The sequence below is a fragment of the Macaca nemestrina genome, chromosome X (assembly GCF_043159975.1).
Source record: "Macaca nemestrina isolate mMacNem1 chromosome X, mMacNem.hap1, whole genome shotgun sequence".
Classification (NCBI taxonomy): domain Eukaryota; kingdom Metazoa; phylum Chordata; class Mammalia; order Primates; family Cercopithecidae; genus Macaca; species Macaca nemestrina.
Genome location: NC_092145.1, coordinates 74,546,930 through 74,568,468, shown reverse-complemented (window position 1 = coordinate 74,568,468; position 21,539 = coordinate 74,546,930). Strand labels below are relative to the sequence as shown.

The 21,539-nt window shown below is 39.0% G+C and overlaps 1 long non-coding RNA gene across 1 annotated transcript in view; it reads right to left on the bottom strand.

The window, feature by feature from the left end:
* Positions 1-20,322: 20,322 nt before the first annotated feature.
* Positions 20,323-21,539, bottom strand: part of LOC105464441 (uncharacterized) — a 37,620-nt gene continuing 36,403 nt past the window's right edge. Inside the window, exon 5 of the long non-coding RNA XR_011618299.1 lies at positions 20,323-20,483. This is a non-coding gene — a long non-coding RNA (uncharacterized lncRNA). The remainder of the gene's footprint in view (positions 20,484-21,539) is intronic.

Genomic DNA, 21,539 nt, shown 5'->3' with positions numbered 1-21,539 from the left:
CTCAATCCAAATGAAGGCAGAAAAAAGTGAAAATGTACAATTAAGAGATGGGACAAATGAAATACAAACTAGAAGGTAGATTTAAGCCTAACTGTATCATTAGAAACATTAAATGAGAATAGTCTAGTCTTTTAATGCTCTAATTAGTCATAGTCTTTTAATACCCCAATTAAAAGGCAGAGGTTGTCATGCTGGATAAAGAAAAACAATACCCGAGGATATACTTACAAGAAGTTCACTGCAAATATAAAGCCATAAATAAGTTAAAATGTAAAAGGATGGAAATCGGTATACAATGCTATAATTAATCAAGTGAAAACTGGAGTGATTAATACCACACAATCGATGCTGGGAAAGGAAGTAAAAATGTTATTTTCACAATGTTTGCTTGTATATATCAGTAAACAAATGAACATTTTGAATCCATGCAGAAGCAAATAAAATTTTACAACTGAGTCTCTGAAAATAAATAAAATGAAAAAGTTGATGTGTTGTTGTGTGTGTGCTCCCACCATAGCCATTTTCAAGCTGCTTGATGTCAACCAGCTCACATTTTTTGAAAATTTAAACATAGACCATCATGAGCCAGTCCTATTTACCACTGATTCCAGGCTATCAAAATGTGAGCCTATAGTCATCATATCCTGCCAACTGGCTCTCCTTTGAAGCAACTATATTTAGAACTTAGAATACAGTTGCTTCAAAAATGAGTTGTTTAGAATTTAAACACTGAAACATTAAAAAGTACACAAATGATCCATGGGCTTTGAATGTATATGGCCTAAATAAAATAGGATTTCTAACAGCATTCTCCACCCTTCCTTATTAAATAATTCAGCCATTCTTTTGGCCTCAATAAATCTAGATACCTGCTGCACAAATCAATAGAAATCAGGACATTAACATTTCATCATGGAAACTATGTAGGCCTGCAGAAGATGAGAGGACAGGCCTTTGCGGATGTTCAAAGTGATTCTATTTGTTAACTTCTTAAGAAGAAGTTAGTGTGAACGTCATAAATTTTATTAATTTGCAGGTCATATCAATTCCTTTTAGTCTTTTATAACAGACTGAAACTAATTTGTAACACAGATGGAGGGCAATTTAAGGGTTCTCATGATTAATTGTAAAGGAAATCTTTACAGATGCTTTTAAGTCATGTATTTATTATTTTTAATTTTTTAGTGTATGGGACAGAGGGAGAAAGGAGATGCAAGTAGATTTAGTTTTTCCTCTTTAAAAATTATTGGAAGATAGGTGCAGAGCACTTCCACACATGGAATCCCATGTACAAAATGGGGTAGTGACAATAAACAAATAGTTGTGGGATTTCAGGTACCATACCTTAAATATCAATGAGATAGTTTCTCATAAGTGAAACTTTTAAGCTACCACACATAACGTGGCATGGGAAGTCAATTCCTCTGCCCTATCTGGCATAAGTCTGGCCTTAACTTTAAGACTAAACACACCATCCTCCCCTCAGCCCACCTCTAACCATCAAATAACAATTTTTTTAGACTATCATCAAATCTGACCAGAAATAAAAACTATCATGTCTTATCTGGAAACTAGATAAGGAAGGGGAGATATATCCTGTTCAATATATGCAAGTTTCCTGTTTAGTGTGTTAGGGAGGCCAGAGCAGTGTATACTAGTTGAGTGAAGTCCAAAAGTACAGACCATTAGAAATATGCCACCTTCACTTCTCAGTTCAGAAGGATCCCTAAGTTCCTGACTCACACAGTCTTTGCTTTACACAGCCTGTGAGGGGGAATCTTAATCACATTAATTCCATGGACTCTAAAAAGAAGCAGTCCTGGTGTTTAATGATGCACGGCAGGTCAGCCTGTGTTTATAGTTCAGGATATGAAGAGCAGGGCTTGGGAGCTGGGGTGGTGTGGGAGGAAGGCAGACAGGGACAAAATGAAGTAGAGAATGTGAAATAGTTGCAAAAGCTTAGGACCTAGCATCAGCAATACTGGAATCTCCCCTGAGCTGTGCCACTAATTTCTGGTGACCTGGACAAGTCCCTCTTCCTCCCTGAATTCCATTTGTATCATCTGAACAATGAAGGTGTAGAACTAGTGATTTCTAAAGGCTTTTTTTTTTTTTTTTTGCCCCAAGAGTCAGTGACTTTAGGGACTCCTTTAACCTGTCTGGCAATGACTCTTTTTGTCTGCCTTAAGGGAAATGGTAAGAACTCATAACCTCTAATAGGTATAAGGCCTAGTTCAGTTTACAAAGTTCCCTTCACATACATATGTTCTTTGATCCATCCTAGCAATAGCCTTCTGAGATAGGCAGAGTGGGTGCGTTCATCCCCAGTTGATAGATAAAGAAACTGAGGCTCAGAGGCTAACACTTAGTGAACACTTACACTTTTATGTGTTAAGCATGTTACATCAATCATCTCCCTTAGTCCATACAATGACCCTCTGAAGAGTTTTATGGTAGGTAATATATTATTTACATTTTACAGATGAAGACATTGAGGGACAAAGAGGATCCCTAATTTGCCCATGGTCACTCAGGTGGCAAATGCCTATGTTTCAGAGCCTTGCACTTAACATTTATACTATATACTGCTTATTTTGTAAGGACCAAATGGAGTCTTGCATTTAGGAATAGGGGGTAAGGATAGAAGAAACACCCATAATTACAGAAAGCATAAACTTGCTTTGGGCAGGCATGCCCTTGGCAACACTGTGAATACAGTTTGCCTTTGCTGCCTTTTGACATCTCTGTCCCCATCAGGCGTCCAGTACCAATCAAGATTTATTTCCATAGGCCATATTCTCTAAAGCCCATAGAGGTGGTAAAGCATTATCTAGAGCAAAGGTTCCCAATTCTCACTGGCCAGCTGGGAATCTTTAGCCTCATTTTAGAGAATTAGATTCAAATAGTTTAATTTAGCGTCAAGATTTAAGCTTTTCAGGTGGTTCTAATGTGCAGTCGGGGTACAGAACAAATGTTGTTCTCAGTCTTGGCTGCATATTAAAATCATCTGGAGAGATTTCAAAAGTTAACAAAGTGCACAACCACCAGAAATGCTGATGTAATTGTTTTGGGGTATAAACTTGATCTGGAGATTTTTATAAGCTCTCAAGTGATATTAATGTAGATACAAGGTTGAAAATCACTTATCTATCCAGAAGGCCTATGATCTACTATATAGGCTTCACCACTCACTAGCTAAATAAACTTGGGTAAGTAACTTAATCTCAGATATAGTTTTTTTTCATCTTAAACATAAAGAAAATAATAATATTCACATTGTGAGGTTATTCTGAGAATTAAATAATGTTTGTAAAGGGCTAGTATCTGGCATGTAGTAAGTGCTAAAAAACTAGCTATAATGATAAATTACTATGCAGGATAAAAAGTATCTGATAAACAAAATCTTACTAAGGCAATGGTTCTCAAACTTTAGCATCCATCAGAATCACCTGAAGGCTTATTAAAGCACAGATTGCCTCTCTCTACCTATACTTCACTTCTGGGGTGAAACCAATAATATGCACTTGGTAACAAGTTCCCAGATGATACTGATGCAACTAGTTTGAACATTGTAGTTTGAGAAGCTCCATAACAAAATAGTAGCTTCAGTTTCAGATTCTCCTCCAAATGAGGTTTTTGTTTGTTTTTTTTGTTTTTGTTTTTGTTTTTTGAAACAGAGTCTCACTCTGTTGTCCAGGCTGGCATGCACTGGCGATCTCAGCTCACTGCAACCTCTCCCTCTCGGGTTCAAGCGATTCTCCTGCCTCAGCCTCACAAGTAGCTGGGATTACAGGAATGTGCTACCACACCCAGCTAATTTTTGTATTTTCAGTAGAGACAGGGTTTCACCATGTTGGTCACACTGGTCTCGAACTCCTAATCTCAAATGACCTGCCCATCTCAGCCTCCCAAAGTGCTGGGATTACAGGTGTGATCCCTCAACTGAGTATTGATACACTCAAAAACCCCAAGGATGTTATTATGGTGGAACTTAAGATACTTCAGTTGACAAATAGTGGAGAAGTATTTGGGGACAAGTGATATCCTTGTAAAAAGTTGACTACACTTAATTTTAAAGTGAGTCCATGTCAGCTTCCCTGGGCTATTTTGCAAAGCAGGAGACAGCACAGAGGCTGCTCTAAATGAGATTTTGTAACAGAGTAGAGGAAGCTTCATATTTTTTGCTTTTTCTTTTCAGCACCATTTAATGAGAGCTGCCCTTTCCCCTCCTTCAGTCTCTCTTCTAATTTAAAAAAGATGCCACTAAAGTGGCACGTCTTCACAGAAGGGTTAAATTCCTGTTTAAATGTATTCCAAGGCTTATAAAACACATTCAGATGGACGGGAATGTGATTGTTTCCTACCAAAAAGTGTCACAGAAATAAGGATGTTTTCCAGTGTCTGGAGAGGTTCTGACAAATAGACTAAGGTTGACAAATTTCTCCCCCAACCCTGACAGCTACTGAAGTAATCAATTGTGGAAGGGATAAGGCTGGCTGCAAGCCCAATAAGGAGGCTGGCAAATGTATTTGCAGCATACTTTCTACTTTTTTGTGTCCCTGTCAAGTACTCCCCTCCACCATTGGATTTCCAACTCTTCAACCATCACTCTGTTTCTGGGCAGCAGGTATTATCCTTGATAACCTCCACCCCAATCAAAGTCTATTTGGACTTTTTAATTCTCTATTATCTGACCAAGGCTAGGCAGTTGACTTGCTGAATTTAGATATATAAATACACACTGGCCGGGCGTGGTGGCTCACACCCGTAGTCCCAGCACTTTGGGAGGCTGAGGCGGGCGGATGACCTGAGGTCAGAAGTTTGAGACCAGCCTGACCAACATGGTGAAACCCTGTCTCTACTAAAAATACAAAATTAGCTGGGCATGGTGGTGCATGCCTGTTAATCCCAGCTACTCAGGAGGCTGAAGCAGGAGAATCGCTTCAGTGGAGGTTGCAGTGAGCCGAGATTGTGCCATTGTACTCCAGTCTGGGAAACAAGAGTGAAACTCTGTCTCAAAAAAAGAAAAAAAATCAGCCGGGTGCGGTGCCTCACGCATGTAATCCCAGCACTATGGGAGGCTGAGGCCGGCGGATCACCTGAGGTTGGGAGTTCCAGACTAGCCTGACCAACATGGAGAAACCCCATCTCTACTAAAAATACAAAATTAGCCGGTCATGGTGGCGGGCACCTGTAATCCCAGCTACTCGGGAGGCTGAGGCAGGAGAATAGCTTGAACCCAGGAGGCAGAGGTTGCAGTGAGCCAAGGTTGCGACACTGCACTCCAGCCTGGGCAACAAGACCAAAACACCATCTCAAAAAAGTAAATAAATAAATAAAACTCACATTGAGGCTGAGCGTGGTGGCTCACGCCTGTAATCACAGCACTTTGGGAGGCCAAGGTGGGTGGATCACGAGGTCAGGAGTTCGAGACCAGCCTGGCCAACATGGTGAAACCCTGTTTCTACTAAAAATCCAAAAAAATTAGTTGGGCATGGTGGTGGCACCTGTAATCCCAGCTACTTGGGAAGCTGAGGCAGGAGAATTGCTTAAAACTGGAAGGCAGAGGTTGCAGTGAGCCGTGATCGTGCCATGGCACTCCAGCCTGGGCAACAAGAGCAAAATTCTGTCCCAAGAAAAAAAAAAAATCACATTGAATGTGTGAGTGGTAAGTACTGCTTAATGGGATATTTTTTTTCCAAGGAATTTGTAGCAAAAGCAGCAGCTCAAAAGAATGAGTCTCAAATAATGGAAAGCCAGGCAATGCGGCTGGTGGCATAGTTATTAAAATAATTTGGTTGCTAGGGTGGCATTTGGGCAAAGCATGCCAATATTCTCTGGAGCAGATAAAGTGGGGAGACTCCTAGAAACTTAGTTCCACAGGTGGATGGGTTTGACGTTGGAGCAATCGCTCAATATCTTTATCTCCTGACATTCATCTATAAAACGAGGTTAATAATATCCTGTCCGGCCTCCCTCTTTTGAGTTGTGAAACTGAATTTTCATGGCATATGTGAAGGCACGCTGTAAATTAGTAGGTGTTAGAGAAATTCAAGTTTTTGAATAATAGTAATGACAATGATGACGATGATGAAATAAATGATAAATCCTTAGTCACATGAGAAAAATAGGTTGAAGGTTAGTAAAGTTTCACACACCAGAAAAGATCTACTGAATAAAAAGCACTCTTTGCTAGGCGCAGTGGCTCACGCCTGTAATTCTAGCACTTTGAGAGGCAGAGATGGGAGGATTGCCTGAGGTCAGGAGTTTAAGACCAAGCTGGCCAACACGGCGAAACCCCGTCTCTACTAAAAATACAAAAATGACCCAGGCATGGTGGCGCGTGCCTGTAACCCCAGCTACTCAGAGGCTGAGACAGGAGAATCGCTTGAACCCAAAGGCAGAGATTGAAGTCAGCCGGGATTGCACCACTGCACTCCAGCCTTGGCAACAGAGCGAGACTCTGTCTCCAAAAAAAAAAAAAAAAGGTACTGTTGATGTTGTCAAATTAAATATTACCATACCTCATATCTTGGAGCCATGAAAATCCATTGATTTGATGTGGATAGAGCATATTTATCAGGCATGTCCTTCTGTGGGTCTCAATGTCCCCATCAGTTCCATGAGGGAGTAGGAGGCCTGGATAGTCACAAATAACACCATTTTCTGGGTATTCATAGGGAGGAAAGAAGTCACCAAGGAAGCTGGCTGCCACTGCTTCCTCCTCTCCTGTTCAGAGGGGATAGCCCAAGAGCCAGAGAAGAAACAGTAACATTTTGTAGGGATGTATACATTGGAGGCTTCTTGGAGGACCCTGAGTGGCCCACTGCTGTTCCCTCCTAGTGAGCTGCTTTCAGTGGAAGATTTACAAGTACTCGAGACCCTTCAGGACACTAAGACGCTGGTCTACACTAGCATAGCTCCACGTCATAAGCAGAAAATATAGCTCAGTCAATAGCAAATACTCCAAGGACTTGAAATGATCTGAGGCCACTTCTCTTTGAATCATTCTACTGTAGAGAAGCAGTTAACTTACAGGCTCTCGATGTATTTGCCCTAGTAATGGCAACCCTCAGCCTCCACCTCTCAGTAGTAATTTACATGAGCAGAGCCCGCTCATGCAGAGAAGGCTTAAAACAATAAAACTGTGTGTTCGACCCCAAAGACCCTAACAGTCTGCCATCCTCAGAAGAGCAGTGACTCCTAACTGGTCAGACCCAGCACCCATGGTTATCCAGCACTATTTGCTCCAGGAGAAAAAGCAGAGGACTGTAATGAGGAGATTAACATCCCTGCATAAGGTGGGTATCAAGTCATTTCATAGTTGCACTGGGGCTTAAAGATTGGGGTTGCCGTGGTGGGTAACAGACAGCGTTTCTGATATGTTTATCTCCACAAAGAAGAGAACCTCAGACAAAGATCACCCTATAAATAGAAGCATTACAATCTCTCACTTAAAAAAAAAAAAATCTTATAAACCTGGCCATTATGCCTCAAATTCTACTGGTAGTGAGTGTTTAAGTATTGCTGTTTTCTGAGGCCTTCAAATGGGAAACAGTACATCTAATGATTAAGAGCCAAGGCTCCAATAAGGGCTGGGCTATGTACTAAGTCTTCATCATAGTCAAGTTGCTTAATTTTTCTAAAGTTTAGTTTCCTCATGCGTAAAAAAAGGGTAAGCAATAATACCTTCACCAGAATTGTGATTAGCAATAACATTTAGTAACTGCTTAACACAGTGTTCAGTACATAAGAAATGCTGGGGAAAAAAGGTAGCTGCTATTACTACTTAAAATCCAAACTGTCCTGCAGAATAAATCCCCATTAGTGAATTTGGCAGACGCCTCTCTTTCAGAGACAATTTGGCAGAGTGTAAACATTATGGGCTTTGGATCCAAACAGACTTGGTTTTAAATTCAGCCTTTTTCAATCTCTACGTCTGAGAACACTGTATTGTTATGAACCTCAGGTCCAGCCTATTATAAAGAGGGAATAATATCTTACCTTGTGGGATTGTTAGGAGAATTACGACACAAAAGTTTGTGACACATCTGTACACAGTAAGCACCCAACAAACATTCGTTTTTTTCTCAGGAAAGCATGTAGACTTATGTCCTGTGGCCCTGATCTACGAGGTGGAAAATTTACTGAGTTAATGGAAATGATGTAAGAATCCAGCGCCACAGATATGTTAGTACACCATAATAAAAATGGGCTCGGGGGATCAATGTTCAAGCCAGGACATTCAAGGTTTCTTCCATGCTCACTGTACCCTCCTGAGGAGTTCTTAGATGACCATCCCACATCTGCAGACACATAATGGGCTTTTTGACTGGCTTTGAGACAGTCTAGCATAAGAACTTTACCCAGTAGGTGGGCTGCGGGGGCACTGATGGAATAATCCCATTGGAACCTGTCTCATAGAGTTTAAAAGAAAGATTGGTTATGTCAATAATGGGTGCTGACTGGAGAAGAAACAGAGTAAGTCGATGGTGGTGATCATTACATCACCACAAAGCTGTAATTCTAGAGGCAGAAGCAACAGACATCAGCTTCTGAGGGGAACATTTATTAGAATTATTAATAATCCAGATCTTGTCAAACTGCTAGAGCAGTCTGTTTTTGCAGTTAGTAAAATGGTGTACCACCCTCTGTGACACCTGTTTGCGCAGTTAGCAAAATGGTGTACCACCCTCTGTGCTTCTCCATATATCTTTATAATAAATCATTTTTAGCAGAGGTGACCTGAGTATATCTAGGTTCCTAAGAACATAGAAATATTTGGGTGCAAATTTCAGCCCTGCCACTTACTAGTTTTCTCATATGTAAAATGGGAAGTGTGAGGATTGAGTTGGTACATGCAAAACATTTAGACTAGTGTTTGGCACATGGTAAGTGTTCAAAAATTGTTACCTACTCAAGTAACAGCTTCTGAGTCGGTTTTCTTATCTGTGAAATGGGATTATATTCACCTCCTGAAGTATTTGGGAGGATTAGATGAAGTAACACAGGTAAAATAGTGCATAGCTATATATCTGGTACTTCACATATGTTGACTATCATTTTCCTTCCCTTAAAAACAAAATCTTTAAATATTTTGAATTATGAAACACTCTTCTGGGCAGAATAGTAAAAATAACTTTGAGTTTTGTGCATTATAGGTGCTGAATACATAGATATTGTGAAAAGTTTCCACTTCAATGAGTGTTGCCACTGTGAACTTCTCTCTCACCCTCTATCCTTATATACCCAGGTTCAGAAGAATTGGGATGGCTCAGGTATGGTTTTATTTGGAGATTTATATCAAAAATCTTTATGTATGGCCAGGCCTTCCTGGTGAGTTAAAAGGAAGCAAGATAATGTCTAGTCTCTTACAGTGGGATGATGTCACTATCCTCACCCTAGCTAAGCAATGCTTATTCTCTATGAGGCTTACAATAAGTGTCACGCATAGAAACAAAAAAATTTAGCTTCAGATTCAAAATTATTTATTCTGTAAATGGGCATTTCCAACTGGAGGGTCTCAAAAAAGCATATTAAGCTAGCAAATCTCAACAGATTATAACAATTTGAAATTTTTCTTTTCCCCCCTTTACCTAGAAAAGCATCCTCCATCATTGCTTTCTCCTTTTCATTTAACCCCAGATTTGTTCTTAGACTTTATGTCTGATTGAATCTAAACAACATTCAAAATTCCACAGAGAAAACCCTTGTTGATTACTACTTCAACAGCCAAATCCCTTTAAGTGGCAAAATCACCATGCTATGTTTTTTTTAATGTTTTTATCTTTTCCTCACAATTATTTCATGTCATTTTGATAAATTTAAAGCTAAACATAGCAAGTTCCAGCACGATCAAGTTTGAGCAAGATTTCTAAGAAATATGTATACAGAGTTCATCTTATGAACCTTCATTTGGAATATGGGACCTAACTTTAATGACCAAGCAACATATTAAATGAAGAATTTTTTTCTTCCCTTACAAAATTTAAGAACCTTAATGACCAACCAACATATTAAACGAAGAATTTTTTTTCTTCCCTTACAAAATGTAAGAACATAAAACAGTCCAGGTAATACATTTTACACGAATAAATGTCCCTTTAACATTCAATTTGGACTTTTCTAACTGAAGTTGGAAGGCTTTCAGCTGTCTGGTAGACAAAATGGATTAGCAGTTAATGTCTAAACTACTTATTAAGTACCACGGGCACTTTAGTCATTTATTTGTAGCAAGGCACTTTCAACAACTTTGTACCTACTACAGTAAGGAAGCAGTATATTTACAAGAATATAGGCAATAACAATATATTTCATTTTGGAAATTTCAGTTGAATTATTTTACCAATAAATCTTCCTGCTTGAGAGCATTTCCCAGTGTGGAAAATGAAAAGCTTGAGTATGAATACAACTTAGTTAACTTTGTAACAAATTGATTCCATTTGTTAACTTGTGGAAAAACTGCTGTGATTTCCAAGGAAGGAAAGTCTTATTTTTCTGACAATTCACAAGGTGGAAAAAAGAAACAATCTTCACCTTGAAACATTCTGCGAAATACTTGCTTGTCTCTGGATGAACTACCTTCAATCAATCATTTTACTAGTAGTTTTCAGTGTCTGTCTCAGCAAAAAAAATTAGCACATGATACACTTCGAATAGCATTATGGATGAGGATTAAGACAAGGTGTGATATAGATTTGAAATGAGACATAGCTGTGATCAAATCCCAGCTGTTTCTTAGCTGTATGAATCCATGCCATCTACTTAAATTGTCAGCCTATTTCCCGTTTTCTAAAAATCAAAATAACAATCACCCCACCTTGCACAAAGGATTCTTTTGATGATTAAATAAACTATAATATATTAAAGTCCAGATCAGTTCCTAACATAAATAGGTGCTCAATTAATGTGGTGGATCCGAATCTCTCTGTTGTTCACTCTCCTCTTCTGTAAAATGGGAGGTGGGGTTAAACTAGATAGTTTCTATGTCTTTGGAGAAAGAAAAATGCAAAGGTCCATAACACCGTAATACCAAATTTAGAATTCTTTTGGTGGTAATGGTAGTGAGTTTTGGGGTAAGTGCAGTATTTCACTAGTTCAGTGCATTCCCTTCATTCTTTTCTATTACCATTTGGGGTAATGCAACCAATGTACTCTGAAAAAATCTGCAGAAAGGGGATGTAAGGCCCAGAAATGGGTAAAGTATTATCCAAGTTAGAAGTTAGTATCAGAGCTAGGTCTACACTTTACATGAAATTATTGTAAGTCAGAACCAGGACTTTTTCCTCTACAGTCTACACAAGAGCCAATTTAGACTTTATTTTGAAACTGTTATCTACTAGCTTCATTTAATCTATAGCAAATTAAGCTCAGTTTTTTTTGTTGTTGTTGTTATTTTCTTTGCATCCTAGCAATCTTAGGTTCTTACTTTATCCATAGATAGCTAGTACCCTTAAATTTCTGTTCAGATAGTCCAGATGGTCCTTTCCTATAACTTTCTAAACTATAAAGCAAACTCATCTCTGATCATAATTACTTGTTCCATCTCCTACTCCTGTTTCCTCTCTGTAGGAACCATTGGTAATAAGTTAACCAGGCAAAATAATCCAGCCCAGAAAGTTTACCTAAAATGGTTCACTGGAAGGTGGAAGATTTCAGGTATATAAGCATATGAGTAGGGAAGTAATTTTTGTCAGCCACATTGTCTAAAGGATGAAGGTACAGCAACATTTTTCTGAGCATTTGACCTTATATATTGAAATAAATGACACAATCAAATACATAAGAAAAAAAATCAGGAGAAAATAAGATTGATGGGGAACTAAAACAAGGTAAATGAAAGGTGCTATGATGTCTGTTTTTCATGACAGTATAGTCTGACATGTACTACTTTTCAATTATTAAATCAATTATCAAATTAGAAATGTAATTATACTAAAAACATAAGAGGTCACAGGTTGTGGTGCTATTGGTTTAAGAACAAATTCTAAGAAAGGAATTTTTGTTACATTTGTAAGATAATAGGTGCATCTAAAAGTAAAACTTGGTGTCTATCAATATTTTTTAAAAGACAAATATGACAGGACTATAAACTAAAAGCATGAGCAGTTATCTTTAGATCAAAATCATGTACATTTAAGTAAGTGGTACTGACAATTTAACAATGTTTATTAAAGTCAAAAGAACAGAAACTACACAATTTCTAACAATGGAAAGTAAGAAAACTCTATATTCCATAGAAATTTTAGCGTGCCATAATCTCTTTTATGGCTAAAACAAAAACAAACTTACCCTTTAAGTAGAAAGGACAAGGCATCAACTATAAACAAAATAGAGAGGGCGGAGCAAGATGGCCAAATAGGAACAGCTCCAGTCTCCAACTCCCAGCGCGAGCGACACAGAAGACCGGTGATTTCTGCATTTTCAACTGAGGTACTGGGTTCTTCTCACTGGGGAGTGCCGGAAGATCGGTGCTGGTCAGCTGCTGCAGCCCGACCAGCGAGAGCTGAAGCAGGGCGAGGCATTGCCTCACCTGGGAAGCGCAAGGGGGAAGGGAATCCCTTTCCCTAGCCAGGGGAACTGAGACACACAACACCTGGAAAATCGGGTAACTCCCACCCCAATACTGCGCTTTAAGCAAACAGGCACACCAGGAGATCATATCCCACACCTGGCCGGGAGGGTCCCACACCCACGGAGCCTCCCTCATTGCTAGCACAACAGTCTGGATCTAGCGGCAAGGCAGCAGCGAGGCTGGGTGAGGGGCGCCCGCCATTGCTGAGGCTTAAGTAGGTAAACAAAGCTGCTGGGAAGCTCGAACTGGGTGGAGCTCACAGCAGCTCAAGGAAACCTGCCTGTCTCTGTAGACTCCACCTCTGGGGACAGGGCACAACTATACAACAACAAAAGCAGCAGAAAACTCTGCAGACGCAAAAGACTCTGTCTGACAGCTTTGAAGAGAGCAGTGGATCTCCCAACACGGAGGTTGAGATCTGAGAAGGGACAGACTCCCTGCTCAAGTGGGTCCCTGACCCCTGAGCAGCCTAACTGGGAGACATCCCCCACTAGGGGCAGTCTGATACCCCACACCTCACAGGGTGGAGTACACCCCTGAGAGGAAGCTTCCAAAGCAAGAATCAGACAGGTACACTCGCTGTTCAGAAATATTCTATCTTCTGCAGCCTCTGCTGCTGATACCCAGGCAAACAGGTTCTGGAGTGGACCTCAAGCAATCTCCAACAGACCTACAGCTGAGGGTCCTGACTGTTAGAAGGAAAACTATCAAACAGGAAGGACACCTACACCAAAACCCCATCAGTACGTCACCATCATCAAAGACCAGAGGCAGATAAAACCACAAAGATGGGGAAAAAGCAGGGCAGAAAAGCTGGAAATTCAAAAAATAAGAGCGCATCTCCCCCGGCAAAGGAGCGCAGCTCATCACCAGCAACGGATCAAAGCTGGACGGAGAATGACTTTGACGAGATGAGAGAAGAAGGCTGCAGTCCATCAAATTTCTCAGAGCTAAAGGAGGAATTACGTACCCAGCGCAAAGAAGCTAAAAATCTTGAAAAAAAAGTGGAAGAATTGATGGCTAGAGTAATTAATGCAGAGAAGGTCATAAACGAAATGAAAGAGATGAAAACCATGACACGAGAAATACGTGACAAATGCACAAGCTTCAGTAACCGACTCGATCAACTGGAAGAAAGAGTATCTGCGATTGAGGATCAAATGAATGAAATGAAGCGAGAAGAGAAACCAAAAGAAAAAAGAAGAAAAAGAAATGAACAAAGCCTGCAAGAAGTATGGGATTATGTAAAAAGACCAAATCTACGTCTGATTGGGGTGCCTGAAAGTGAGGGGGAAAATGGAACCAAGTTGGAAAACACTCTTCAGGATATCATCCAGGAGAACTTCCCCAACCTAGTAGGGCAGGCCAACATTCAAATCCAGGAAATACAGAGAACGCCACAAAGATACTCCTCGAGAAGAGCAACTCCAAGACACATAATTGCCAGATTCACCAAAGTTGAAATGAAGGAAAAAATCTTAAGGGCAGCCAGACAGAAAGGTCGGGTTACCCACAAAGGGAAGCCCATCAGACTAACAGCAGATCTCTCAGCAGAAACTCTCCAAGCCAGAAGAGAGTGGGGGCCAATATTCAACATTCTTAAAGAAAAGAATTTTAAACCCAGAATTTCATATCCAGCCAAACTAAGTTTCATAAGTGAAGGAGAAATAAAATCCTTTACAGATAAGCAAATGCTTAGAGATTTTGTCACCACTACGCCTGCCTTACAAGAGACCCTGAAGGAAGCACTAAACATGGAAAGGAACAACCGGTACCAGCCATTGCAAAAACATGCCAAAATGTAAAGACCATCGAGGCTAGGAAGAAACTGCATCAACTAACAAGCAAAATAACCAGTTAATATCATAATGGCAGGATCAAGTTCACACATAACAATCTTAACCTTAAATGTAAATGGACTAAATGCTCCAATTAAAAGACACAGACTGGCAAACTGGATAAAGAGTCAAGACCCATCAGTCTGCTGTATTCAGGAGACCCATCTCACACGCAGAGACATACATAGGCTCAAAATAAAGGGATGGAGGAAGATTTACCAAGCAAATGGAGAACAAAAAAAAGCGGGGGTTGCAATCCTAGTCTCTGATAAAACAGACTTTAAACCATCAAAGATCAAAAGAGACAAAGAAGGCCATTAAATAATGGTAAAGGGATCAATTCAACAGGAAGAGCTAACTATCCTAAATATATATGCACCCAATACAGAAGCACCCAGATTCATAAAGCAAGTCCTTAGAGACTTACAAAGAGACTTAGACTCCCATACAATAATAATGGGAGACTTCAACACTCCACTGTCAACATTAGACAGATCAACGAGACAGAAAGTTAACAAGGATATCCAGGAATTGAACTCATCTCTGCAGCAAGCAGACCTAATAGACATCTATAGAACTCTCCACCCCAAATCAACAGAATATACATTCTTCTCAGCACCACATTGTACTTACTCCAAAATCGACCACGTAATTGGAAGTAAAGCACTCCTCAGCAAATGTACAAGAACAGAAATTATAACAAACTGTCTCTCAGACCACAGTGCAATCAAACTAGAACTCAGGACTAAGAAACTCAATCCAAACCGCTCAACTACATGGAAACTGAACAACCTGCTCCTGAATGACTACTGGGTACATAACGAAATGAAGGCAGAAATAAAGACGTTCTTTGAAACCAATGAGAACAAAGATACAACATACCAGAATCTCTGGGACACATTTAAAGCAGTGTGTAGAGGGAAATTTATAGCACTAAATGCTCACAAGAGAAAGCAGGAAAGATCTAAAATTGACACTCTAACATCACAATTAAAAGAACTGGAGAAGCAAGAGCAAACACATTCGAAAGCTAGCAGAAGGCAAGAAATAACTAAGATCAGAGCAGAACTGAAGGAGATAGAGACACAAAAAACTGTCCAAAAAATCAATGAATCCAAGAGTTGGTTTTTTGAAAAGATCAACAAAATTGACAGACCACTAGCAAGACTAATTAAGAAGAAAAGAGAGAAGAATCAAATCGACGCAATTAAAATGATAAAGGGGATATCACCACCGACCCCACAGAAATACAAACTACCATCAGAGAATACTATAAACACCTCTACGCAAATAAACTGGAAAATCTAGAAGAAATGGATAATTTCCTGGACACTTACACTCTTCCAAGACCAAACCAGGAAGAAGTTGAATCCCTGAATAGACCAAGAGCAGGCTCTGAAATTGAGGCAATAATTAATAGCCTACCAACCAAAAAAAGTCCAGGACCAGATGGATTCACAGCTGAATTCTACCAGAGGTACAAGGAGGAGTTGGTACCATTCCTTCTGAAACTATTCCAATCAATAGAAAAAGAGGGAATCCTCCCTAACTCATTTGATGAGGCCAACATCATCCTGATACCAAAGCCTGGCAGAGACACAACAAAAAAAGAGAATTTTAGACCAATATCCCTGATGAACATCGATGCAAAAATCCTCAATAAAATACTGGCAAACCGGATTCAGCAACACATCAAAAAGCTTATCCACCATGATCAAGTGGACTTCATCCCTGGGATGCAAGGCTGGTTCAACATTCGCAAATCAATAAACATAATCCAGCATATAAACAGAACCAAAGACAAGAAACACATGATTATCTCAATAGATGCAGAAAAGGCTTTTGACAAAATTCAACAGCCCTTCATGCTAAAAACGCTCAATAAATTCGGTATTGATGGAACGTACCTCAAAATAATAACAGCTATTTATGACAAACCCACAGCCAATGTCATACTGAATGGGCAAAAACTGGAAAAATTCCCTTTGAAAACTGGCACAAGACAGGGATGCCCTCTCTCACCACTCCTATTCAACATAGTGTTGGAAGTTCTGGCTAGGGCAATCAGGCAAGAGAAAGAAATCAAGGGTATTCAGTTAGGAAAAGAAGAAGTCAAACTGTCCCTGTTTGCAGATGACATGATTGTATATTTAGAAAACCCCATTGTCTCAGCCCAAAATCTCCTTAAGCTGATAAGCAACTTCAGCAAAGTCTCAGGATACAAAATTAATGTGCAAAAATCACAAGCATTCTTATACACCAGTAACAGACAAACAGAGAGTCAAATCAGGAATGAACTTCCATTCACAATTGCTTCAAAGAGAATAAAATACCTAGGAATCCAACTTACAAGGGATGTAAAGGACCTCTTCAAGGAGAACTACAAACCACTGCTCAGTGAAATAAAAGAGGACACAAACAAATGGAAGAGCATACCATGCTCATGGATAGGAAGAATCAATATCGTGAAAATGGCCATACTGCCCAAGGTAATTTATAGATTCAATGCCATCCCCATCAAGCTACCAATGAGTTTCTTCACAGAATTGGAAAAAACTGCTTTAAAGTTCATATGGAACCAAAAAAGAGCCCACATCTCCAAGACAATCCTACGTCAAAAGAACAAAGCTGGAGGCATCACGCTACCTGACTTCAAACTATACTACAAGGCTACAGTAACCAAAACAGCATGGTACTGGTACCAAAACAGAGATATAGACCAATGGAACAGAACAGAGTCCTCAGAAATAATACCACACATCTACAGCCATCTGATCTTTGACAAACCTGAGAGAAACAAGAAATGGGGAAAGGATTCCCTATTTAATAAATGGTGCTGGGAAAATTGGCTAGCCATAAGTAGAAAGCTGAAACTGGATCCTTTCCTTACTCCTTATGCGAAAATTAATTCAAGATGGATTAGAGACTTAAATGTTAGACCTAATACCATAAAAATCCTAGAGGAAAACCTAGGTAGTACCATTCAGGACATAGGCATGGGCAAAGACTTCATGTCTAAAACACCAAAAGCAACGGCAGCAAAAGCCAAAATTGACAAATGGGATCTCATTAAATTAAAGAGCTTCTGCACAGCAAAAGAAACTACCATCAGAGTGAACAGGCAACCTACAGAATGGGAGAAAATTTTTGCAATCTACTCATCTGACAAAGGGCTAATATCCAGAACCTACAAAGAACTCAAACAAATTTACAAGAAAAAAACAAACAACCCCATCAAAAAGTGGGCAAAGGATATGAACAGACATTTCTCAAAAGAAGACATTCATACAGCCAACAGACACATGAAAAAATGCTCATCATCACTGGCCATCAGAGAAATGCAAATCTAAACCACAATGAGATACCATCTCACACCAGTTAGAATGGCGATCATTAAAAAGTCAGGAAACAACACGTGCTGGAGAGGATGTGGAGAAATAGGAACACTTTTACACTGTTGGTGGGATTGTAAACTAGTTCAACCATTATGGAAAACAGTATGGCGATTCCTCAAGGATCTAGAACTAGATGTACCATATGACCCAGCCATCCCATTACTGGGTATATACCCAAAGGATTATAAATTATGCTGCTATAAAGACACATGCACACGTATGTTTATTGCAGCACTATTCACAATAGCAAAGACTTGGAATCAACCCAAATGTCCATCAGTGACAGATTGGATTAAGAAAATGTGGCACATATACACCATGGAATACTATGCAGCCATCAAAAAGGATGAGTTTGCATCCTTTGTAGGGACATGGATGCAGCTGGAAACCATCATTCTTAGCAAACTATCACAAGAACAGAAAACCAAACACCGCATGTTCTCACTCATAGGTGGGAACTGATCAATGAGATCACTTGGACTCAGGAAGGGGAACATCACACACAGGGGCCTATCATGGGGAGGGGGGAGGGGGGAGGGATTGCATTGGGAGTTATACCTGATGTAAATGACGAGTTGATGGGTGCAGCACACCAACATGGCACAAGTATACATGTGTAACAAACATGCACGTTATGCACATGTACCCTACAACTTAAAGTACAATAATAATAAATAAATTAAAAAAAAAATAAACAAAATAGAAGATTCCAGCATGGAGGTCACAATCATTCAGTAATCATATTTAAATAGTAATCATATTTAAATCAAACATATTTAAATAAGTTTAACCCAAATTTCTAAAAGTATAATTTCTCATTTCATTAATCAGTGAATATAGTCTTCACTCATACATGTTCTCATACATGGTGGGAAACACCATATATGAATAGTGAACAATTAGCAAAGAACTCTCTCTGCAATTGCACTTTGAAGGCCTTCATGACTTACAATGAAAAGATTTTCTAAACAGATCTGCTCTTCAATAGAACTTCACAAACTATTGGAATTTGTTCATGGATCAATCTTGCAGTAAATAAGAAAAAACATCTAACTTACTTAACCTAGATTAGTAGCAGCATACTTGCTAAAATAAAACTTCATCACTTCTCCACATTTGAGAATGTTATATCAGAAAATTGCATACTCATGTGAATTTGTTAATTTTATCTGGGTAAAATATAGGTATTCCTGAGGAGATGACAAGTAATACAACTGGTCATTTTGTTTTTAAACTCAAGGATCCTGGCCTTCCAGAATTTGTTCTTCTTTACAGTCTTATAACTTTTGTGTCCCCACAATAACCCCATGTTATGCTCCCAACTTCCATTGAGCTGGATGTAATTCACATGTCTGAGCAAAACATTTAAGGTATTTATTGTCCACTTCATTTTTTCCAGTTATTAAAGAGTTGTTTTAAAAGAATGAACACATTTAACCAGGAATTCTAGTACATGTAACTTGAGTTGATTCAGTTTTGTTCTCATTGTTATTTTGTCAGTTGGTTTAAAAACACAGGTTAAGAGTCATGGAAATCAGTCAATAATCTTATGAAAAAATGTGTATGATAAGTAAATTATATTAATACCATATGAATTAACCTCCTTTTAAAATACAGGTCGGGTGTGGTGGCTCACACTTGTAATCCCAGCAATTTGGGAGGCCGAGGCATAAGGATCGCTTGAGGTCAGTAGTGCGAGACCAGCCTGGCCAACATTGTGAGACCCCATCTCTACTAAAAATAAAATAAAATACAAATACAGCATGATAAGGGTTGAGTAGAAATAGGATAATCATTAAAATGTGTTTCACAATTTCATTCGAAGTATGAAAAGTTAAATTTTGGGGAGAGTCTTAACAATGATATTTAGCAAACAGAAAATTGTAAAACTGAACAAACCTTAATTTCTCTGGTTTAATGTTGCATATTTCTTTCTAGTTAAGTAGGAACATTATCAATGGAACTGCCTTTAATTTAAGGAATTTAAATAGTCATTACTACATTACTGGTTGAAAATTCTAAAACTAATTTAAATTTAAAAGCTGATAAATACAGATTAAAGTCAACTGCATTTCTGCTTGGATAACAGAAACAAAAAACACAAAACAAAAATACGTCATACCCATTGTATGACACTAAATGAGGTGATTTTGACTATGTAAACATTAAATAAACATGTTTCCATGCCTTTATTTTTATGTATCACGTCTCACTGCAGACAGATTTAAAACTACTTTGAATTTTTAAAATCCCAAAACTTTTATTCTGTACTCCATTCTGTATGAAGTACTTTGTAACACTTTGGTGCTGAATTTTTTATCTAACTTTTGAGGAAGCATGGTTAAGATACAAGAAGCTAATTCTAGCTCTGTCAAAAATACATCCCTCATACTTTTACATATAATATATAGAACTATATATAAAATCTGTCAAGATGGAAACTCCCTGGAATTTCTTAATGTATTGAAAAGTATAGCAAGGCAAAAGAAAGCATTATATATAAACAGTGTTTAGGCAAAAAAGCATTCTGACATATATAGTATTCTTATTGTAAGTGGAGTATAACTTACCTATACAAACAAAGAATGTTTCAGAAGCAAGTGAAGCAAACAGAAGCAGTAGCTCTTTAAATTACATTCAATCATGGAAAAGAGCAAGTCTCTGTGATAGTTCATCCTAGAGAAAGCAAATTTTACAAGTCACCAAAGCAGTGAAAAATATGTAACACTGTTGAAGGCCGAAAGAATGAGGGTCGCGATCAACTCAGTACACCACTGGAGGCTATATGAATAAACAGCAAACTGTTTACTCATGAAAGCAGGATATTGGTAAATTGCCAAACTGCATCTGCCACCCAGAAGGAATGCTGAGGGCAGTCACCACCCAGGCACAAGTGTTTCTTGTGAATAGGCATATCTGAAGCCTGTTAGCAATAATGTGAACCTGTGATCAATCAAACAACTGATCAATTGTTACCTCCTCCTCCCTGTTCTTTCTACCCAATAAACACGAAGGGCGGCTGGCAAGGTGGCTCACGCCTGTTGTCCCAGCACTTTGGGAAGCCAAGATGGGCGGATCACGAGGTCAGGAAATCGAGACCATTCTGGCTAACATGGTAAAACCCCGTCTCTACTAAAAATACAAAAAATTAGCCAGGCGTGGTGGTGGGCACCTGTAGTCCCAGCTACTTGGGAGGCTGAGGCAGGAGAATGGCGTGAACCCAGGAGGTGGAGTTTGCAATGAGCCGAGATCGTGCCACTGCACTCCAGCCTGGGCGACAGAGTGAGACTCCGTCTCAATAAATAAATAAATAAAGAAGAAGGACTGTAGAAGCTCAGGGCTGCCTTTGCTCACTAGAAGCAAGGAGCCCCCAACCCCTTCTTTAAAACAAATCCTTTCATCTTTGTTTTCATTTCTGCATTCGTCCCCCTTCGTTCAGTCCCATAGTAACCATCACGTAACACTAATATTTTAAATAGTTCACATTTTAAATATGATTTAAAATCCTGCCTCAAATATTCACACTAAAATCAACATTAGGAGTTTAATTTTTTAAACTTTTCAGAAAAAAATGAAGCTCTTAATAGAGCAGAAGCTATAAAGGGGAGCAAATTCTATATCCAAACAAAATGTGCATGCAAATAGAAAATTCCCATCATTACAGAGCTAAAGGCTGATCATATTTTTCTGATTTATGATATATTACAGTAGAAAAATACTCTTTATAAAAGG